The sequence below is a fragment of the Amblyomma maculatum genome, chromosome 10 (genome assembly GCF_055883805.1).
Source record: "Amblyomma maculatum isolate TAMU_Amacu chromosome 10, ASM5588380v1, whole genome shotgun sequence".
Lineage (NCBI taxonomy): Eukaryota > Metazoa > Arthropoda > Arachnida > Ixodida > Ixodidae > Amblyomma > Amblyomma maculatum.
In genome coordinates, this window is record NC_139353.1 from 167,793,540 (window position 1) to 167,817,267 (window position 23,728).

The window sequence follows — 23,728 nt, forward strand, 5'->3', positions numbered from 1 at the left end:
TCTTTCTTATGAGACACTTGCGACTGGCTACCCCTCCAACAGAAGTTCTGGCTTATAATACACTCATAAGATTATTACTAGAATGGTTCCCCCGTACTAAACAACTCACAAAAATATAGGCCATACAGAGTAGGACTATCAGGATTACATTTAACAAATACAGAATAACAGCAACTACACAATTGCTAAATGATGCCGGAATTCTCATTACGAAACTGAGCCAAGCTAACGCAATTAAAATTTCTGTATGAACTGATCTACATTCAAATAAAAATTTACTCGTTAAAATACTGCCGCGAACTGTTTAAATATATGTTCTCCTGTTCGACAGTCGGTGGCATGCGGCCTTATTGGGATTCTGGTGTGCTTATCAATTCTGTATCCCGTGTTTGTTCATGCTCGTTGTCGCGATACGACGCGCTATCTTTTTGTTTGTCGTGAACGATGCGCCGAGATCTGTCTCGAAGATTCCGATCACTCGCGTATGTTTCTACAATGTTCCAGGTTGTGCTAGTGGCAGTTTGTGACGTTATCTAGATTGCTCTGAGCAACTTTTAAATTGAGCTTGACCAGTGCGACGGTCATTCTCAGTTCGACTATCGATAAGCACGTTTGTTGCTATCGCCGCCGCCGAGTTGCTGAGCTCTTTTGCGGGCGCAAGCCAACCCAATAGAGAGTTTCTTCAGTGCAATCACCGACTCTTCATTTGTGTGATCGACCTTGTCACCACCACGTGACATCTGGGGGAGGTGCTGCCCTTGATCCTTCAAGCGAAGACCCCAGCCTTGTTCCTGTCGCCCCGGGGGACCAGCCAACAGGTCACCGAGCCAGCCGCCGACTTCAAGGGCTACAACCCGAACACGGTCTGCTGCCTGACACCGTTCGACACCGGAAGGCATCAACTTTGAAAATGGTCCAGTCAACAGCACCGATTGTCTTCGTGCAGCAACGGGAGCCCCCCATCTGCCAGGGACTTCCCACTGACGATGCGGAGGAGTGGATGGACCTCTTCGACCGTGTGGCAGAATTCAACGGCTGGAACGACGAAACGAAGGTAAGGCAATTCTATTTTGCTCTTCAAGGATCTGCCCGTATATGGTTCGAAAATCACGAGGCAGCTTTGAAGGATGGCGAGATCTTCAAAACAGAGTTTTTGACTGCCTTTGCAAGTATCGGTCGGAAGGAATGAGCCAAGGCCATCCTTCAATCAAGACTTTACTCTCAAATGAGCCCGTCCTGGTTTACATTGAGGAGATGAAGCGCCTGTTTCGCCGCGCGGACCCTAACATTACCGAAGGTGAGAGAGTGAAATTTTTAATGCGAGGAGTTAAAGAGTCGCTTTTTGCAGGACTTGTCCAGAATCCACCGAAAACTGTCGAAGAAACTGAAAGCGAAGCGTCGACAATTGAGAAGACGATGGACATCCGGATGCGCCACTAAGATCGACAACAGCAACCGGTCAGCGCAAGCCCCTACAGCAGCGCATCTACGACCAGACAAAGCCTTCGGGACCTCATCCGGGAGATCCTGCGAGAGGAGCTCCGCCGATTGCTGCCATCATCGCAACAACCCCACGTGGTTACGCTCCAGGACGTCGTCCGTGAAGAAGTACAGCAGGCGCTTGGCGTTCCTGAAGCCACAGCTCCGACGGCTCCAGCTCAAGAAACGACAGGGATGAATTGCGCTGCTGCACTACGTCGTCCTGCACCTAGACGTGATTTTCCAAGTCCTCGCCGCTACCGTCCTTTTCCTGAAAGCCGCCCCTTGGCCCCCGCCCGCCAAGCCTACCAACGACCCCCAAGCACCAGCAAGGGCGACGCCTGGAGGACTGCGCACCACAGACCATTATGCTTCCACTGCGGTGAGGCCAGCCACATTCTACGCCACCGCCCGTGCCGACACATCGGCCTCCGCGGATTTGCAGTTGACGCCCCACGACCCCGCCTCGGTGAACAACCTCAAGAAATCGAGAACTACCTGCGTAGTGGTGAGTCGGCGCCACCAACCCGTCGATTCAGGTACCATCGCCGTACAGGGCCCGATTTAGTCACCAGGCCGTGGATACGATGACAGTGTGCAAGGAAGGTCCACAGGCCCCATAGGAGAAACTAAAGTGAGTAACCTTTGGAGGTGAGGTTGCTATACGGCGAACTAACAAATATCCTCCGCCGCCGACCACGAGTAACGAAAACGCCGCTACGACGCCGACATTACTTGTGAAGACGCCTTCGGCATGCCCAGACTTCAAAGTGACACCATCGCTACTCCGGACGTCCACATCCAAGACGACGCGGCCAAACTTCAATCTACCACTGCCGCACGGTGAAGTGACGACGGCGTTCCTCTGCCGCGACCTCAGCACGAGACGAAGAAGAGATCGAACACCGAAGCGAACGTACGATATGAGTACGCGAACAAGCGGCCTTGCGGCTATTGTCGACGGACGTATGGTTACCGCCCTAGTGGACACCAGAGCCGACTACTTTGTCATGAGTAGAGATTTCGCCGCGCAGCTCAAGAAAGTGACGACCATTTGGAACGGACCGCTAATCCGCACCGCTGGTGGTAACCTGATTACAACGTCGGGGCGATTTACAGCAAGGGTTACGATAAATGGACGTACGTACCCAACCAGCTTCGTCGTCCTACAGCAGTGGTCCCGCGACGTGTATCTGGGCATGGATTTTCTGAACTAACATAGGGCGATCACCGACCTCCGATCCAAGCTCATCAAGCTCTCGACGAGAAAGCCATACCTGCTACGAGAACTTCGACACATCACGTCGCTTTCAACGTCATCGACGGAGAATTGACCGTACCGCTCCGATCATGCGTAATCATTCCTGTGGGTACAAAAGAAGTCGAACTCGCGGAAGGGGTTGTCGAAAGAAACACGCAGCTGTTACTGGATAGAGGATTTGGAGTCTTGAGAGGCATCGCCCGTTTCCGTCATGGGCATGCTCAGGTGCTCATCACGAACTTTACTGAAGAATACTGGCCCCTGAACAAGGTCATGACGATTGCTTGCCTAGGCGAGCTAGCGGACACCCGAGATGTATTTTCCCTCCCCAGCCAAACTGAAGACGGTGCACCCAACAGAGCAAAGAAGCCCACGTTCGACATCAACGCAGCTTTATCCCAAGACAGAAAAGACCGGATTAGAACTCTGTTTGAACGCTATGGTGAGTGTTTTTCTTCAGCGTCGTAGGTACGGCAACCTCCGTTAGCAAAGCACCATATCATCACAGAAGAACTCGCTCTACCGCTACGTCAAAACCCCTACCTTGTATCGCCCCGAGAACGCCAGGCCATACGTGATCAAGTTTAAGAAATGGTTCGTGATGTCGTGATCCAGCCATCGAAGAGCCCCTGGGCGGTACCAGTCGTTCTGGTGAAGAAGAAAGAGGGAAACTTTGCTTCTGCGTCGATTACCGTCGCCTAAACAGCATAACGAAGAAAGATGTTTACCCTCTTTCTAGCATCGACGACACTATCGACCGGCAGTGCAATGCAAGGTACTTCTCATCGATGGACGTGAAGAGCGGATATCGGTAAATTGAGGTCGACGAAAGAGATCGCGAGAAGACCGCATTCATCACACCGGACGGGATTTCAAGGTGGTGCCATTTGGCCTCTACTCCGCACCAGCGACTTTTCAACGAGTAATAGACACTGTGCTGGTCGGCTTGATGTGGCAGATTTGTTTTATATACTTGGATGATGTCGTTGTCATCTCCTCTAGCTTTGAATAGCATCTATAAAGGCTTTGGACAGTGCTAGAAAATATCAGGTCATCAAGGCTAACTTTGAAATCAGAGAGTTTGCCACTTTGCCTACGACGAACTGCGGTTCCTGGGTTTAAGGCAAGTCAAGTTGCCGTGCGGAACTTTTTTCTTAAATCCCCATAAATTGTATGTTTATGAAAATAAAGGCAATTCAATTCAATATTTTTAACGAGGATGGTGTTCGTCCTGACCGTGACAAAAAGCCTGCCATCGCGCCCTTTCCACTGCCCGCCGACAAGAAAGCCGTGCGCAGGTTCCTTGGGCTGTGCGCTTATTATCGACGATTTGTCAGGGACTTATCGTGCGAAGCCGAGCCGTTGACGCAGCTTACAAAAGCTGAAATACCTTTTAAATGGGAAGCGCCGCCTGCAGTGACCTCCGGTACTTGGCCACTTTGATGAACACGCCGAGACCGAAATTCATACTGACGCGAGCAGTGTGGGCCTAGGAGCTGTTCTCGTCCTGAAGAGTGCCGGACAGTAGAAAGTATTCGCCTACGCCAGCAGGTACCTCACAAAAGCCCAAGTCAATTGCTAAACGACCGAGAAGGAGTGCCTCGCGATCATCTGGGCCACTTCTAAGATTCGTCCATAGCTATACGGCCGACCATTCAAGCTCGTAAGCGACCACCACGCGCTGTGCTGGCCGGCTAATTTGAAAGACCCCTCCCGCCGCCTTGCGCGATGGAGCCTATGACTTCAAGAATTCCGAAGCAGACTGCTTATCCCGCGCTCCCATCGACGCTCTCCCGAAGGACGATGATGACGACGCCTTTTTAGGGCCAGTAAGCAGTAGCAGTTTGCCCAAGAAACAGCGATCAGATCTTCAGCTGAAAGACCTAGCCGATTACTTGTAATGCAAGACCGCTTCCCCTCCTGCTCTGTTTAGGTGCCAGTTATTGTCGTTCGCCTTAAGCAATGACGTCCTCGTAAAGCAGAACTTCGCTCCCAACAAAACCGCGCTGCTTCTTGTCGTACCTAAAAGCCTCAGACAGGAAATTCTTCATTCCTTACATGACGAGCCAACAGCAGGGCATCTTGGGTTTGCGCGCGCGTTGCATCGAATCTAGGAGAAGTACTACTGGCCACGACTGCCTGCCGACGTTGCCCATTACCTGAAAACGTGCCGTGAGTGCCAGCGACGCAAGACACCGTTGATCAGACCAGCTGGGCCACTGAACCCGGTAGCGCCCCCAACCCTGCCCTTTCAACAAATTGGGATGTATATCCTCGACCTCTTTCTATCTTCATCTGCGGGTAACAAGTGGATCATCATGTTTACCAGCTACCTTACCCGCTACGCCGAAGCAAAAGCACTGCCAAATGGTACAGCGGCAGAAGTCGCTAAGTTCTTTGTTGAACATTCTTTTCGACATGGTGCCCCCGCAGTGCTCATCGTCGACAGAGGAACTGCATTTACGGCATAGCTAACGCAAGCCATACTGGAATACAGTTATACAAGCCATCGACGAACTACTGCGTACCATTCCCAGACAAACGAACTTACGAAACGTCTCAACAAAACTATTGTGGATATGATTGCAATATACGTCGACACCGAGCACAAGACATGGGACGCCATTCTACCCTACGTCATCTTCGCTTATGACACCGCCGTTCAGGAGACAACCAGGTCGACCCCGTTCAGCCTTGTGTACGGCAGCGAGCCCACGACGACGCTTGACGCAATGCTGCCACACGTAACCGATCAAGATAACCTGGACGTCGCCACCTAACTTTAACTTGCAGAGGAAGCCCGAAGACTCGCCCCAAATGCGCATTAAAAAGCAACGAACCGACTACGAAGTGATGCTGAGTACAAGCCTGGAGATCAAGTTTGGGTTTGGACGCCGATTCGCCACCGCGGACTGAGCGAAAAGCGTTTACGCCGATACTTCGGCCTGTACAAGATGCTTCGCCGACTAGGACAATTGAACTACGGGGTCGTTCTCAACGGCGCGGCAGCATCGCAAAGGCGCCGAGTGCATCCAGAAATCGAGCATAGCGATGGGTCGCTCCGGAGCGAGCCGGATCTTCAGAGCCGCCGGATCCGCCGGAGAAGTTGGATACGGAGCGTTAGAGTATATATATATATATATATATATATATATATATATATATATATATATATATATATATATATATATATATATATATATATATATATATATATATATATATATAATGTCGACTGTATCTCTGCTTTTAGGCATAAAATCGCATTTCCGAAAGTAAGCCCGGGCACCATAATTCCTTTCCAAATACCTCTCAGCACCTGATACCTGTTGTATCCCCACAATACCATATGCTTCATTATTTCGAAGTTCCTTCGCCCTTTGCCCTAAGAGATTGTTCATGCTTTTTAATGTATGCCAATCCTTAGTTTACCCATACCCAGATAAATTTATATTCTGCCAATTTGGGAATGTTAAGACCCTGATCAGTTCAGCCGTTGAAGATCATCAGACCCGATTTAACTGCGCTAAAACTTAAATAGAGTACTTAAATACTAGAGTTTATAGAGTACTTAAATAGAGTTTGCAGGTCTTCCTTGCTATCTGCTAACAGCACAGTATCGTCTACATACATTAAACCGGACAGGCGCTGTTCTACGACCTTTCAACCTAATCTATAGACGGTTTCGACTGCAGCGCGCCGCCAGACTGCGCAAGAGTGCCACAAACGGGATGCTTTCCCAAGAGACTTCCGGTCTCCGTGTTTTCATCGTTTTTCGCGCTTGCGGTGGTGTGTGTGCTCCTTGCCTCGCGATTTTTTCAGAGCGCAAATCATCTCTCGTGAAGCGTGCACGACGTAGTATCTGCTGTGCTGTGCCAGGCTGCAGTCTGCGTAGCGGAACGAACCTTCTTTCAGAAATAAGGGCTTACAGGTATCCTATATAAGATGAAAGAAGGGAGGCATGGATAGCCGCGGTCAGACGGGACAACTGGCTGGCGACGAAAAGCTCCCAGATTTGTTCGGCGCCCTTCTTTCAAGGCAAGTATTTATTTTAAAGTGATTGCGCGCTGCTAATGCAGTTTGGTGTAACTCTGCTAAACATAGCCGACGCGTGGTTCGCGCTTGAGTGAAGCTGTAACTACTGGCAAGTGTTGGCGACCAGCAACTTAGTTTTCACCTCATATAATATCGTGGCTTATTACGTCACGATGCAGAGACTGTAAAAGCCTTCCCGATTGTTGCCTTTTGGTCAAAGTTTTTACTATGATTCGACCAGCAGACGTGTGCGACCACTTGCACAAGCACGCAGCAGTCGACTTCAACCTATGCTAAGGGCGCGCGGGGCTCAGTTTTTTCCTGTGATTTCATTTGCACGCCGAGGTGCCTGAAATGCCACACACAACTTTTCCAAGTTTCAATTGCAGTTTAAACGGACTTCGAGCGGAGCCTGTGTTAAGATAATACGCCGCGTATTAGTGTGCCAAGTTTATTTTTGAGAGCAAATTTCCGCTTCACTTAGTACTCTGATTGTGCTTCCATTACCTAGCCAGCTGCTTTGACAAAATGTCTCAAGACTAGTCAGTGTGACTTCGTACCAAGAACGAGAAAGATGTATTCTAGTGTGTGTGGGTTGCAGCGTCGTGAAGAAACAGACTGCAAACGCCACAGTGCAGGGCTCTGGGTTATTATAGATCACCTGTGGTTCTTTTAACATGCACTCATGTCGCAAAACATATGGGCGTTTGTGCATTTCGCCTCTGTCGGAACAGAACCGGGCTGGATTCGATCCCACGAACTTCATGCTAGCAGCCGAAAGCCAAAGCCATTGAAACCACTATGACAGAACAGGAGAACAATTGCATATGCACTCTGCATAAGTCATCTCCCATAATTATGCAACATTGCGCGCGCGCGCGCACGCACGCACACACACACACACACACACACACACACACACACACACACACACACACACACGCGCACACGCACGCACACGCACGCACACGCACGCACACGCACGCACACGCACGCACGCACACACACACACACACACACACACACACACACACACACACACACACACACACACACACACACACACACACACACACACACACACACACACACACACACACAAATAGTTGTTTAGAACTTTAAACAGCCAAATATTTTCATTATATCTTTATATCATCGTAAATCAGTATGGAACTCGTAATATCTCTGGTTGGCACTTCTACAGTTGCAATAGAACTGCCTCTGTGTACCTTCTTTAAAGAAAAGGCGGAAAAACGGGATTCTTGATAACACCAAACACCAAGAACAAGTGGCATGAGGGGAGCCTCAGTCTTCAAACGAAGGTTTCGACAATTTTTTTTCTATGCCTGATGAAGCTGGTGGACCAAGGCACGCCACCTGCCCCTCCTTGCTTTCTTTGTTTCAGGTACCCTATTTGTACTTTAAAAGCGTGCGTAGTTCTTCTAATGCCAGTATATTTTTCTTCAGGCAAGTCGTCGTCCGACCGGAACCATCCTGATTACACCCCAACAGTGTTCCCGTACCTGGCTCAAGGCAACGTGAAACAGGAGATGGCGAGGTACCAGCACACTCAGAGAAAGCATGTTTTAAAACAATCACATGCACCTGCAACACCTCACCCTGGCCCATCAATGGCTGACAGTGGAACAAACACCCTTGAGGACAGTGCCACGGCCGCTCGATGGAAGCGCACTAGGTGCGGCCTGCTACATCGCCCGAAACCGGCGGGAGGCGCCTACTTCCAGTCGCCACCGCCGCGGCGCCACCGTTCGGGGACAGCCGCGCGCGGAGAGCTGCGCCTGGCTGCGCTTTGAGGGAGGCGTCGGCGTGGTAGAAGCGCTTTATTTTAAGGATATAAGAGCTCCGCTTCACACAATTTGGCAACAAGAATTAGTATATACTGTCATGTCTAGTGCGACCATGTCAGCATTTAGCGCTTGCTCGGCAAGGATGTACACTGGAGTGTACCCTGAAAAACTTATAGTCATGGTGGTTGAAGGCAACTCGAATGGAGAGCTCGCATTACCGTGATGTTGCATCGGATCCAGTTGTTCGTCACATTAAAATGTCACCCGGCTGTGAACAATTCGAAGCTGTTCAGTTGCCATGGTAGCCTAATGCATAACCACTTAACTGTGTCGCGAATTCCGTGTGTCCTTTTCATACCATTTACTCATTCCTGCATACAGCTTTTATACACAAATTGATGTCAACCTGTTCTAAGCTGCCAGCGCTATCCAATAAAAAAAATGTCATACTATGAGCAATCTCTGTGAAAATGCGACATGTAACCAACCTTTCTATCTCATTGTGACAAATTTTACGGCGGAAATATGAAGATGTTTATTAGATTAAATCTAGATGATAACCTGGGATCTTCGACTCAGTTGGAGACCTTAAACTTTGTACGCCAGAACGCTATCCGTCATGGCTTCCCGCATTTGGCATGACCGGACGAAGTAAGCGCGCTTGATATAGCCGGTCCGCCTCAAGATGCTACGTATATGCGCCGAAAGTTTTTAATAATATTTTTATTGGCTGCTCGCAAACCCTTACAATTTTGCTGGTTCGTAATTTTCAATGGAAGAACGCGCATTGAGTGTTGCTGTTGTCAAACTATTAGCTGTGATCACAAGAATGTTCACGCGTCAGAGCGCAACTGCAGCCGAGATTCAGCGAGCAGCCAAGTACGCTTATTTAATGGCCACGCAAAAAAAAGGAAGAAAATTACCAATCGCAGACGGAAAACCTTTCTTGAGAGAGATTTATGCATAGCCATACACATCGCTCCACTGTTGAGTTGACATTTCCAGCCCAGCTCGCTATCAGGGGGTGCAGCAACTTAGATATCTTGCATAGCGCCTTAGCATGGGCAGGATCATTGTTTAGCTGCAGGTACTGTGTACAGTGAGAAAACAATGATGAAACCGAAAGCTTACACAGCTTGCTACTGCACCGGACCTCTTCAGACTTCATCATCCTGTTAATGAAGGTGCTCGTAAGCTGACAAAGCTTGATTACTTCCTTTGCGGGGTATATCAAGCCTCCATTGTCCTTGGTTTTCATTAACTTGTAACTGGTCCAGTTGACTATATTTCCTGCAACAGGCTCTTGCTCGACTGGCATGTTGCCTCAAAACCATTACCAAATATCGCATACATTAAGCAACAACCTCGTAGTAATAAACAAAACTTGGGGTTCTTAAGTCTCCTTGAGGAGCCTCGTTAGAGTGCCCGCACTTTGCTACCTGCTTATTCACCGTATCCCATAATTGCTGCCTCTGTCTCATATCTTTAGAATGCAGCCTTAAGCCACCGCGTTATATGAAATAGCACCCTACACATAGCTATATAAAGTCCCTCTTTACCGCAGCCGTACGAACGTGCCCTATAGGAGTATAGTGTGCCTGACTTGGGATCTAAGGGTCCCGCTTTCAATAATTCCCATTTCACCCTTACATCTTATTGACTCTATCTGGTTTGGCAGCTCCTGCCACATTGATCACGTCATGTGTTCTCATTGCGCCAAAGGTGTCTGGCCATATCACCAACTAATGTGCCTGTTACCAGAGAGATGTTTTTCCGACTGTCCGCCGACAGAGCGGGCGCCGGATTTTCTGTGGAACGTGGCTTTTCATTTTATCGCATCGGCTCAAACAGTCTCTACAGTATAAACAAATGTTGTATGCACAGGTTCCTTTACTTGCAAGGCCACTCAGACTAGCGCGGCAAAATTTAGAACAAATTGCATGCTTATATAAAAAAAAAAACCTTCGTAGCTTTTTTGATATGTCCTCGCAACATAACCCGCGAGAAAAGCTTCTGGTGCTACCTCATCGTGTTCATCTGCTTCACAACACATAGTTAAAAATCCTAATTCACTGGCAAGCTCCCTGGTGAGTAAATAGGTTAAACAACGTGACGGGAACACAGTAAAATAGGACGACACAACTAGCGCGGTTATGCCGTCTTCTTCTCCTGTGTTCCCGTCGCGTTGTTTGCACGGTTAACCTATAATTAATCACCAACACGTCCAATCTGCTGTCCCTTGTAGCAAATTCAATGGCAGCTGATGGGGCATTATGCTTCAGCATCTGGACTTTTTAACCGCAGCGCCGCTTTCATTTCAGAGGAAGCGAGTGCATTACCACTCCTCGCTGCTGTCTTTGCCTGAAGCGAGCTCAGCAGATAAAATTAGAGGGTCTCTTAGATGTCTCTTAAGCGCAGGACGGCGAAAGCCTACCCTTCTCCTATCATTTGTCTCTCATCGCTTGCCACAGTTCATTTCAAGTCGTCGTTTGATATATTGGTCGTTTCTCAGTCATGATGAGTCTGCCTGCGTAGTCATTGCAGCCCTTATCACTCATAACTAAGCGGGTTACTCATTTAGAATCAGCAGTGGTCATTACATGTCGTTTCACATATTGATAATTTCGTTGTCATTAACCGTAATGATGAGTCATGCCTAGCTATTATAGTCATTAGCACACATTGCTAAGCACTTTTACTCATTTCTAATTAATTGCGGTCATTACATGTCGTAGTTTGATATACTGGTCATTACAAATCATTTAGTCATTTTTAACCATTATTAGTTATTAGCATTATTCATTATCTCTATCAATGTCTATAACCTTTATTGATTACCTATCACCATCAATCATTTTTATTCTTAATCTCCGAGCACAGCGACGGTGGTGATCGGATGCCCCCTTATCTACTTTATTTTCGTCTTACAGATTTCAACGACGAACCCTGCTGCGCTGGCCTCAGGACGGCTCTAAGTGTGACGTCACAGACTTTTGCGCCACCGCGCTTCTGCCGGCCGAGCTGTAAACGGGTCACACGAGCAGCAGCGACGGTGGTGATCGGACGCCCCCTTATCTGCTTTATTTTCGTCTTACAGGTTGGTTACCCCTGACTGCCTGCTGCCATATTGCACTGCCTTGCTCTGTCCTGAAGGCGTACATTCCAGTGCCTACCGACGCTCAGCTTCCGTGAATTACTTGCTTCTGCAGATTTCAACTACGAACCCTGCTGCGCTGGCCTCAGGACGGCTCTAAGTGTGACGTCACAGACTTTTGCGCCACCGCGCTTCTGCCGGCCGAGCTGTAAACGGGTCACACGAGCAGCAGCGACGGTGGTGATCGGACTCCCCCTTATCTGCTTTATTTTCGTCTTACAGGTTGGTAAAAAACCTACTTTTCTAATAGACATTTTTCTTTCCCCACCACTGCTGCTGCCGTGTTGCTCGCTGCTTCCTTTTTGTTTTGTTTTTTTTTTACCGCGTTCTCATTTGTAGTGTTAGGAGAAGGATTTTCCCATTTTAAACCTGTATGTTGCATAAGCTATACTAAGGCTAACATGCCGGAGACATGCCCTTCCTGCAAATAGTGTATGCCAAGTGACGGACTCGGCATCAAGTGCGCCAAATGTGAGTACACCTACCATCTCGGCAATTGCTCTGGTGTCTCTGTCAACATATAAGGGAAAAGGCGAGAAAGGTCGCAAAGCGTGGCGATGTCCAGACTGTCGTAAAACAAACGCAGGAAGCTCTGACACGCCCAGTACGCAGCTAGACCTTGATAGCTGTTTAGCCGGCATATGTCAAAAACTTGATGCTCTTGCTGGCCTGCCTGATCAAGTCGACGAAGTGAAGAAGTCCATTGAACTAATGTAAAAAAAATACGATGATATACTTCAGCAACAAGTGAAACATGATAGAGAAATCTGTACCTTAAAGAAACGTGTTAGTGCCCTTGAGACCAGAGTCGACGCTGATGATGTTGAGTCGTTGAAAATGACTGTGAACGACCTTGAGTGGCGAAATAGAAAGCTGAATCTTGAGGTGCATGGCATACCGGCGACAAATGATGAGAATCTGATGGAAAAGGTAAATGATGTAGCAAAATCTGTGAATTTGCCAGAGCTCACTTTGAACGACGTCGATGTTGTGCACAGACTTCCTTCAAAGGCAGGGAAGGTGCCTGGGATCATTGTGCGGTTTTCAAAGCTCTCAACTCGGGACAGGGGGTTTCAGAAGCGGACAGCCTTAAGAGATGCTCAGTCGGATGTTTCAGTCACTGAAAACATGACTCGTCAAAGCCGTGAGCTGTGGCGCTATGCAAAGGCTTGGGCAGGTGAAAATGAGTACCAGTACGCTTGGCACCGGAATGGAAAAGTGTTCGTTAGAAGGAAACAATACGATTCTGCGATTGTCATCCGTTGTGCAGCAGATTTAGACCAGTTGTGAGGCCAGTAATGGGCGGTAATGCGCGGCACTCTTTTTTTCAATGTCTTTTTTTACTGATCTAGTTGATCTCTGTGACCTCAGTAGTTCCATTAAGCTTGATAATCCTCATTGCTGCTCGTGTATTCACGTTAATCTCAGATCTGGCCGAAATAAGCAAGAAGAACGTGACTGTTTTTTCAGCGAAGTGGAAACTCGTTTCGATGTTATGTTTTCGGAAACGAGGTTTACTTGTGAAGGTGACGTTTATGTTATACCGACGTACAAGTGTTTCTATATGAATCGATCCATAAGAAGGGGAGGTGGTGTTTCAATGTTAGTTTCGAATCTTATGAAATCGGAAATGCTGCCTGAATTTTGTTGCATCACGCCCCATTACGAAGTCTTGGCAGTCAAATCTGGCACAAGGATATTTTGTGTCTGCTATCGTCCCCCGGGTAGCAGTTCTGCTGAGCTCTTTTTATTTCTTGATTCATTCCTAGAATTTGTTAACATGAACCAATATCAGTTAATTTTAGGTGGCGATTTTAACATTGACATGCTGGCCAATAACACATCAATCGAGTTTAATACTTTACTTAACGTTCACTCCTGTGTAAATGTCATCATGTCACCTACACGGATTACAACAGAATCAGAAACACTTTTAGATCTTTTCATAACAAACTTCAAAACAGATACCTTGAAATCTGGCACTATCGCTTATGCTTTGAGTGATCATATGCCAACATTCATATCTGTCAATCTCACTTCGAATTCCCAACGACAACCGCACCAAACGTCATTTTATCGAGTTATAAATGATCGCACGTTATGCGAGTTCAAGGAACGCTTATCTATTGTTAACTGGGAACATGTTTTTGAGGAAAGTGACCCTGATGAAGCGTACGCAAAATTTTTAGAGATATTTATTGACATTTATTATGCTTCCTTTCCACTGAAGAAATTCTCCCAATCAAAGAAAAGTAGAAAACCATGGGTCGACAAAGACATGTTGCAGTTGATAAGAAAATGAGATAAACTTTACAGACAGTTTTTACAAAGTAGGTGTCCTGAAGCGCTAAAAACATTCAAAAAATTTAGGAACTTGGTCACAAAGCAACTTCGCGTCGCTAAAAAGCAGTATATTTATAACAGATTTAATTCAACTGGTGGACAATCTGATAAGGTTTGGAAGGTTTTAAAATCTATCTTTGATAGTTCTTCCGAACCGACCACAAAAATTATTCATGAAGGGATTGAATTAAAGGGAGCCGACCTAGCAGATTCCTTTAATGACTACTTTCTTTCCTTTGCTGATACATCAAACGGCGACGTAAATCTGTCTAATATGAGTGCCCGAAATAGTGAAACAATATTTCTAACACCGGTTACAGTAAATGAAGTCATTACAGAATTTTTATCACTTAATAATAGTAAAGCTACAGATGCGTCAGGTTTCCAGATACAGCCCATAAAATTTACTATCGACATTCTTGCACCTTGCCTTGCCCATTCCTTCAACCTATCTTTGGTGTCCGGCGTTTTCCCGCGTCTTATGCAAAGGGCAAAAGTCACAGTAGTATATAAAAAAGGAAACAAAAATGAAGTGGCAAACTATCGCCCGATATCAATCTTACCTGTGTTTTCAAAAGGCCTCGAAAAAGTCACTCTTAAACGGCTATCCTGCTTCACTGAAAGATATAACATTATCACTACCGCTCAATATGGCTTTCGTAAAAACAGATCGACTGAGTTAGCTCTCCTTGCTCAGAAAGAGTTCATACTAAAAAATTTTGAATAAAAAAACATGGTACTTGGATTATTTTTAGATTTTTCAAAGGCGTTTGACCTTGTTAATCACTCTGTGCTGCTTAAGAAACTGGATTACTACGGCATCAGAGGCATAGCTCATATGCTGATTTCCTCATACTTGCGACATAGGTCTCAGTTTGTTAGTATTGCCGGTGAACGCTCCCAGTTGAAAGCGGTAGCTTCTGGCGTTCCGCAATTGAGCATTTTGGGTCCATTTCTTTTTGTTCTTTATGTTAATGATATTGTCAACATCGACAGCACTGCTGAGTACATAATTTACGCAGATGACACTAGCCTGTTTTTTTCGGGTACTTCAACAGCTGATCTCGCAAATCGAGCTAATAAAACCTTAAAAGAAATAAATGCTTGGGCGGCTGATAATCACTTAAGGATTAACGTTAGCAAAACTGCAGCAGTCATGTTTCACCCACATCATAAACATTTTGAACCTCCTCTAATTGAATTAAACAATACCAGAATAGAATTTGTGCAGTCTGTGAAAACTCTCGGCGTTTACTTTGCAGCAGATATGTCGTGGAATGATCATATTAATTACGTAGTTCAGAAACTTTCCAGAACAGTTGGTATCATGCGCCGAAATTGCTTTAATTTTCCTACGTCAGTTAACATGTTACTTTACCACTCTTTGTTCTCTTCCATAGCCAACTACGGATGTATGGTGCGGGCAACAACAACAGCTGAAAATATTAACAAACTCACTGTCTTACAAAAGCGCATTATACGCATTGCATGTAAAGTGCCGTATTTCTTCCACACTGCAAGCCTTTTCCATCAACACAACGTTATACAAATGAAGTCCATGTATCACTATAGGCTGTGCTATAAATATAAACTCGCCATAATGAAAAAGGATGACTTCTTACTTACACTTGCTGGGTTAGAGCAAAGCAGAACTGTGTATGATACCCGCGCAGCAGAACCTTGGCATGTTAAGAAATGCCGCACAAACTATGGCAAACAAATGTTGCAGCATACCTTACCGACCCTTCTGAACCAGTTGTACTGCTCCGAAAATATAGATTTAATCAATATTTCTTTGAAAGAATTGCCCCAAATGTTCATGTAGTATTGTACTGTACAAGTACAATGCACTGCGTACTAAAAGTACGTCTTTTTCTTTGTGCCGACGATGTTTTTTTTTTCCTCACATCTTGTTTGATGTATTATACTCCGCCGCCGTCAATGCTGCTCTGTAAGAGGAAGCCAGGACCTCTCAAGCTGTTTATACAGCTTTTTCCCTGGCTGTCCTCGCAACACTAGTTGCGGAAATAAACCTTCAACCAACCTTCAACCTTGCACGTCCGCTTTTGCGACTGGCCCACCAGTGCACAGTTGCGATGCGCAGATAAGAGGCACAGCTTCTGCGCATAGATTTTCATTCCATGGGCCTAGAACGCCTTTCGCCTTAAAAAAACAAACGCATCTAGTCTCAACGTTAACGTGCTTGCACACGCGCGCACAAAAAAGTTTGCGTTTACCACGCAGACGCGAGGCGAACGCGCTCAGGAAGGAAGCAAACCGCGCGCTCTGAGCCGGCGACCCCGGCGGCGACCTGTCCCCGAACAGTGGCACCCTCAGCAGAAAAAGCGGGCGCAACTGTAAACTCCCCAAGGACGCGCTTGCCCATTGACGGCGGCGCGACGCAGCAGGCCGCACCCAGTGCGCTTCCATTGAGCGGCCGTGACAGTGCTCAGGCCTGTGTTGCTGAGACAGAGACAACATTAACCATTAATGATATCTCCAACCTAGTTGCAGAAAACAGATCCTTAAAGGATCGGGTGACCTCCTCGAGCTTGAGGTGGCAGCGGCTGAGGAAGAAATTGTCAACCTAAAGAACTGTCGACTGCCTTCTCTTTCAAATGTCACAAAAGAAGTGGTTCTATAGTCAGATAAGACTGTTAAGTCCCATACAAGCATCATATCGATAGCCATTTTCAAAATGCTGCTGCAGCTGCTGCTGTCTGTTTGGAAGCCGACTCACATAACTTGCCTTGAAGAAGAAGCGCAGCTGATTCTGGTGCTCATGAGGCTACGGCTCGGCCTCTTGACAGAAGATCTGGCATGCCGATTCTGAATTTCAGCAAGCAGCGTGAGTGTAATTTTTTATTCGTGGCTTGATGTGCTGGCAGAAAACTAAGAAATTCATCATATCGCCATCTCGGGATGCGCTTCAGTAGCATTAGCCAAAAGCATTCAAGGACGCTGTAATTACCCATTTGAAAGGCATCATTGACTGCACTGAAATTTTTATTCAGAGATCTACAATCGTGAATGCCAGAAGCAGGACATACCCAAACGGTAAGCATCACAACACTGTCAAAGTACTTGTTGTGATAACACCTTCGGGTGCCATATCATTCCTTTCTAAAGCCTGGGGAGGGCGAGTGTCAGATAAGAAGTTTTATTTATTTATTTACATTACCCCTCAGGGCCAGAGGCATTACAGAGGGGGAGTGATAAATACACAAAAATGAAGACAGTACAGTGTGTACATGAATGTCAAATAGCACCTGAATATACATCATCATCATCAGCCTGACTATATACACTGCAGGGCGAAGGCCTCTCCCATATTTCTCCACTTAACCTGGTTCTGTGCTAGCTGCATCCACTTGACCCCTGCGAACTTCTTAACCTCATCCGCCCACCTAATTTTCTGCCCCCCCCCCCCCCCCCCGCTACGCTTTCCTTCCCTTGGAATCCAGTTTGTTACCCTAAGCGACCATCGGTTATCCTGTCTTCACCCTACATATCCTGTCCATGCCCATTGCTTCTTAATTTCCACTAGAATGTCGGTAACTTGCGTATTTCTCTGCCCTACTCTGCACGCTTCCTATCACTTAATGTTACCCCTACCATTTTTCGTTCCATAGCCCTCTGGGTTGTCCTCAACTTAAGTAGAACTCTCTTGGTTAGCCTCCACGTTTCAGCCCCATATGTGAGTACAGGTACGATGCAACTGTTGGATACTTTCCTCTTGAGCAATACCGGAAAGCTGCTAGTCATAATCTTCGAGTGCTTGCCAAATGCGCTCCTTCCCAATCTTATTCTTCTTGTTATTTCTTCTTGATGGTCCGGATCTGCGGTTACTACCTGCCTAAGTAGACATATTCGCCTACTACTTCCAGTACTTCGCTACCTAATGTAAACTGCTGTTCCTTCGCGAGGCTGTTGAACATTGCCTTAGTCTTCTGCATATTGATTATCAAGCCTACCTTTCTACTTTTCCTGCTAGGTCATCAATCATTATTTGCAGTTCATCCCCCGAGTTGCTTAGCAAGGCAATGTCATCAGCAAACTGCAGATTACTGAGGTATTCTCCATCTACCCTTATCCCTAACTGCTCCCATTCCAAGTCTCTGAATACTTCCTCCAAGCAAGCTGTGAATAGTACTGGGGAGATTGTGTCTCCTTGAGTATACAATGTTAGAGCTACGCGGAACTGCTAATAGTTAGTAATGCCAACAATTTCTGTGGGAGAGTGGTTACAATCTTGTGAGGTCCACGGCAGGTAAGATTGCGAGAAGCATTTCGTGTTACATGATAAAATGCTTACTTTGTGTTGATGATAAATGCGATGTAATACATAAATTGGACGGGAAATGAGGCGATCACGAAGAGCGAGATGATGGTACAACTTGTGGAACAAGGTGATGCTTAAAATTTTTCTGCGCGATGTCAGTATTCGGAGGCCTAAATTAGTCTTCATGGCTGTTATACTGGCTGTTCGGTTGTAGTTAGCAAGGATAAAACGTAGAGAGTTATTTTGGACCATCTCGAGATCAGTAATTAAGTTCACATGAGTAGGGTCCCATACCGGTGAAGCATACTCGAGTTTCGATCTTATAATGTTTTGTATAGTAACAGTTTCAAGTGAGAAAGAACATTAAAAAATTTGCGACGTAAGTAGCCTAGCATACGATTAGCATTTTTAATTATGTTATCGGTATGAAGGGACCAGTCGAGGTTATTAGTAATGTGGACGCCGAGGTATTTGTATGACGAAACTGATTCCACGGAAATGTTATCAAGGAAGTAGTGGAGGGGGGGGGGGCGGGGGATAAAATTTTTCTAGATTCGCGCATGACTTTGAATTTGTTAATATTTAGCTGCATTAACCAATCGTTGCACCATTTACCAATAGGAGAAAGGTCTGCCTGAAGTAAAGTAATGTTGTTAGCATTGGTTATTTCACTATAAATGACACAATCACCAGTGCAGAGGTGAATATGAGAGGTTACAAGAGACGGAAGATCATTAATGTACTGAAGTAATACGCTCTAAAGGGCTAGTTGGTTCATAATATTTGAACGGGTAAAACTGCGCGAAAAAGACAGGACGAGAGAAACAAACAGGCACAAACAAGACGCAGACTTCCAACTAGTTTTATTCACGAAACAGCTGGCTTATATAACCGCTCAACACTATCGCGAAAAACGCTCAACAGTTACAACAGCACATTATGGCAGAATCCCGAACCCGTGGAACCCGAACATGCCCATCTGGATACTTATCTTCTGTCTCGATAGCGATACTGATGGCGAACTGACGCAGCGATTAAGAAGGCCTCGATGACCTCCCTTTCAGTTTTGTTCCTTGCCCTACCGAGGAAGGTGGTTCTATCCAGACAGGGGCCACATCCGTAGCTTTTGCAATGCAGAGGTAAATTGCTACATGTACCGGTGTGCATAGAATTATTGTGTTCTAGGGCTCACTCATTGAAGCACCGGCCTGTTTGGCCGATGTATACCCGGCCGCAAGATAGAGGTATCTGGTAGATAACCCCGGAGGCACACCTGGTGAACTTGGTCTGATGGTTTATCCTGCACGTGCTGTGCTCCGTGTCTCTTCGTTCCTTTTCTCTCGAAAGCTATGAGCAAACTTTTTTTCAGCTTTACAGGTGCCGAAAATACAACACGGATCCCATATCTGCCGGCTACCTTTTTGGTATTATGAGATAGGCAGTGATAATAAGGCATGACAACTGTAGCAATCTTGTCTTTGCATCGTTTTTTCTTTTCGGTGTTTTTTAACTTCTGAAGAAAGCCTTCACATTAACTGAGAATTGGGTGCTGAGGGTAGCCCGAGGATTCGAGCCGCTGGACTTGATTCCGGAACATTGATGAAACAAAGTGAGCACATGACTTCTGAAGGGCGGAGAGACAACTGTTCATGATGATGATGCGTTTCACTAGCTTAGAATGAGCACTCATAAAAGGCAAAAAGCCTTTGCTAGCGCGAGGACCAGCAAACATGAGCTTCGGAGAAAAACAATTTAAGGTCAAGACATTGGATCGTGTTGTCCCTTGTCAATTCATGAGGGAAGTGCAAACCTTGCCCCTCAGAGGAAAAGGGGTCGAGAATGTTAGCGACTACACAGTCGAGGTCTAGTTTAGAAGAGGAATCTAGGATCACAAGATAGTCATCAACATAACGAAATACATGTAACACCGGATGCTTTAAAAGCTCTTGTTCCAGGCGCCTGTCAAAAGATGCCATAAAAATATCACACAAAACAGGAGCAACGGACGACCCAATACAAATTCCAGATTTCTGGACATAATAATCACCATCGTAAAGGCCAGCAGTAGAGGTGAGGTAAAATTGTACAAGTTCTAGAAACTGGTCAGTGCTAATGCCGGTAGTGTTCTTGAAGTCTATTTCACCATGTTCGTCAATTCTGTTCCTGGTTGCTTTAAACAGGCCGTCATGAGGGACGGAGTAGAACGAGTCCTCTACATCAGTTGAGAAGGCCGTAGAAGGCGTTGGGATGCCTTTTTAGAACTGCCACCAGGTCCTTGGAGCTGCGGATGAAGAAAGGATCACACCCTACCAGCTTGTCGAGGTGTTTCTTCAGGAAGGAACCAATAGCATGTTGCCAGCTCCCTCTAACACGCAAGGATTGCCCTCTTAGCGCCATTATATCGCGCCTAGTATGTGATGCAGAGCATGCGTAAACGATAATAACTGTGTTTCACACGAGCAGGATTTCCGAAAACCAGGTTGCGCTGATGTAAAAACGAGGTTGATTCAAGGAAATTAACAAGGTTAGTGAATATTATATATTCGAGCATTTTGCAACAGGTACTGGTAAGGAATATTGGACGATAATTAGTAGGGGATGCTTTACAGCCGGAATTGTAGACTGGAACCACTTTTCCGATTTTCCACTCATTAGAAAGTGTTGAATGATCAAATGATAGCTGGAAAAGTTTTGATAACATTATAGAAGAATGAGCCGAAGTGTTGTTTCAGAACATTGAATTAATACAGTCATATCCCGGAACAGAGTGAAAACTGAGACACCTAGCATATCAATGGCTTGAAGTTTGAAGTTTATTTTCATTTCAAGAAGAAATGAGGGCATGACAAAATAGTTTGAATGGTGCATTGTTGGCATATGTACATCAGATATGGTTGTAAAGTTTTCAGTAAACGCGCAGTTGAGAATCGTAGCACAAACCTAGGAAGGATTGGGGTCACCTGATGGGAAGGTAAGGGCGATGCTAGCATCAATGAAAAGATTAATGACACGCCAGAGTTTTTTTTACATTGATAGTGAGCATAGAGGGCAGAAAACGTAAATTAAATTTTATTTTAGCTTCTTTGAGCGCATGCACGTACGTATGGGACGCAACTGTTGGGGAAAGCTTCGCGATACGGTAGAGGAGTTTCTTTTTGTTAGATAGACGCTTGATGTGATTATTATACCAGGGAGCGTTTGAGTGATCCGTAACCGGGCGAAGGGGAATGAACTGTTCAGTTAGTTGGGTCACTATAGCTGTGAACATGCTCCAGTTAGTTTGCACACTGCGGTTGTCAAAGTTATCAAGGAAAACATTGATAAAGGAAGATAGCTCGTTATTTATCGCCTCAACGTTTGCTCTGCTGTAGTAACGTATAACTTTTTTCTTTTTAAGGTTATTCGTAGGCGATAGGTTAATGTCAAAATGCAGAAGAAAGTGATCGCTGATGCCCGGAAGGTATGTTATAGGGGATACTATGTCGGATCGATTTGCTAAGACTAAATCTAGTATATTTGCTGCATTGGCCGCTATTATAGTTGCTTGTGTGCGCAGTTGTACTAAAAAGAATGTTGAGCACACATCTATGAACTCGCGACCTTGAGAAGAGAACGGGGACATTGAAGGGGAGTCCAGGATCCATGTTATGTTCGGAAAATTAAAATCACCCAATAAGAAAAGCGGACATGAAGCAAATCCCTATCGCTGGTGTTTGAAAGTCTCTAATCGGTGGGCGGGGAGCCAGGAAGGCAGTCGGTAAGAATAGCGGTGTGTTTTTCTTCCTGCCAGCTTTCTTTGGAATCCGGAATGCTATGGAAAACTAAATTACTGTGCCGGGATCTATCATCCTGCCGTGTGTTTAATGAGTTGACTAACCTTGCAAGTGCATCTGTTTGAGTGTCGGAAATTTTCACACTTTTTACGGTTGTCTTCAAGCACATCTAAGCCGGCCTGAATAGAAGTGATTTTCGTTTCAATAGTTTCTGACCGGTTTTAATAGCTTTAACGTCGGCTGCTAATTCTGTCTGCGCTTTAGAACTCTGCAAGAAGCGAGTATGAGCGTCTTTAAGAAACAATATAACTTTCGTCTGCTCTGCGGGGACAGAGGGCAAAGATTCAATATCTTGGAGTGATTCCAAGAGTAAGGTTGGAGGCCCAGGGTTCCTCTCCACATCACCAGCGCGCAATATTAAAAGGGTCATAGAAAACCACTCATAAAAAACGTCGCACAACACCTGCGGACACGGAAACAGTACTGAGCAGACGTTGTTACTATTCTTAGCGTATAAAGGGAGCTTTGTACACACCTGCACAGTAAAATGGAAGCGATTCAGTGCCAGATTGCAAGTATAGTCGCCGTGTCCACTGAAGCGAACGTTACTCAACTGGGCTCTTAAATCCACTGATGCGGATGATGTTGCTGACGATACGGAAGTTGGTTTGAAGGTGAGTTGTACCGGACCAGATGCGTCGAGGAAGGGCGGGAAGGCAAGATGCAAAGGAAGCACCCCGTCGGGTTCTATCGGGTTCTACGAAGTGGCCGATAACCACGGCAGAAGGAATGCAAGCAGGGCCTGCATAGCAAAATGAAAGCGATTCAAGGCCAGATTGCAAGTACTTTCGCCGTGTCCACTGAGTTAACCTTGAAAAGTGGACTGCTGAACATGGTAGAAGGGGACGTCTTCGTAGTTGACAGATTCCGCTGCGAAGAAATGTTTGCTGCGTGTGGTGCATCTCTTGTGATGCCTTCACTAACCAAGAGAAGAATGCAGCTGGCAGGGGCTGAAGCCACCATGTCCAGAAAGCTAACCAGTGTCCACATACATGTAGAGAGAGCTATACAGAGGCTGAAGGTCTTCAGAATCTTCCAGATTGTTCTTCCCGTTAGCTTCGTCAAAAGAGCTTCAGGTGTAGGGCATGCAACCATTGACGAAGTGCTGATTGTGTGCAGCGGCCTTGTCAACCTTCAAACTCTAATTGTGAAGAACCAGCTCGCTTAGAACTGAAGCTTATTGGGCGAGTTGGTTGTTTTGCTGTGTGCCTTTCTTATTTGCTGGTTTTGCATTGCCTATTCAATCCGGGCAGCTGGCGTTGTGTGAATGGATCATTTCTGGCAAGCAGAAGCACTGCACTGTTAAATGTCAAAGGACTGTGCCACTCATTTTAACGAACATATGCCCATACCTCTACATAATTTTTTTATTCAACATTTCTCTGGTTATATTGCTACTGCTTTCTCTCGCTTTGAAATTGCAGTTGTCAATATGGCAGGGTACTGCCGTTAACTAATTTGCATATTAAAGGGCACAGACACCAAATTGCGGTTGCATGTTTTCTTTGTAATGCGTAACACATAACTAAACAT

General features: G+C 46.0%; 1 pseudogene; it reads left to right on the forward strand.

The window, feature by feature from the left end:
- Positions 1-910: 910 nt before the first annotated feature.
- On the forward strand, positions 911-23,363 carry LOC146177876 (uncharacterized; annotated as a pseudogene).
- The last annotated feature ends 365 nt before the right edge of the window (positions 23,364-23,728 follow it).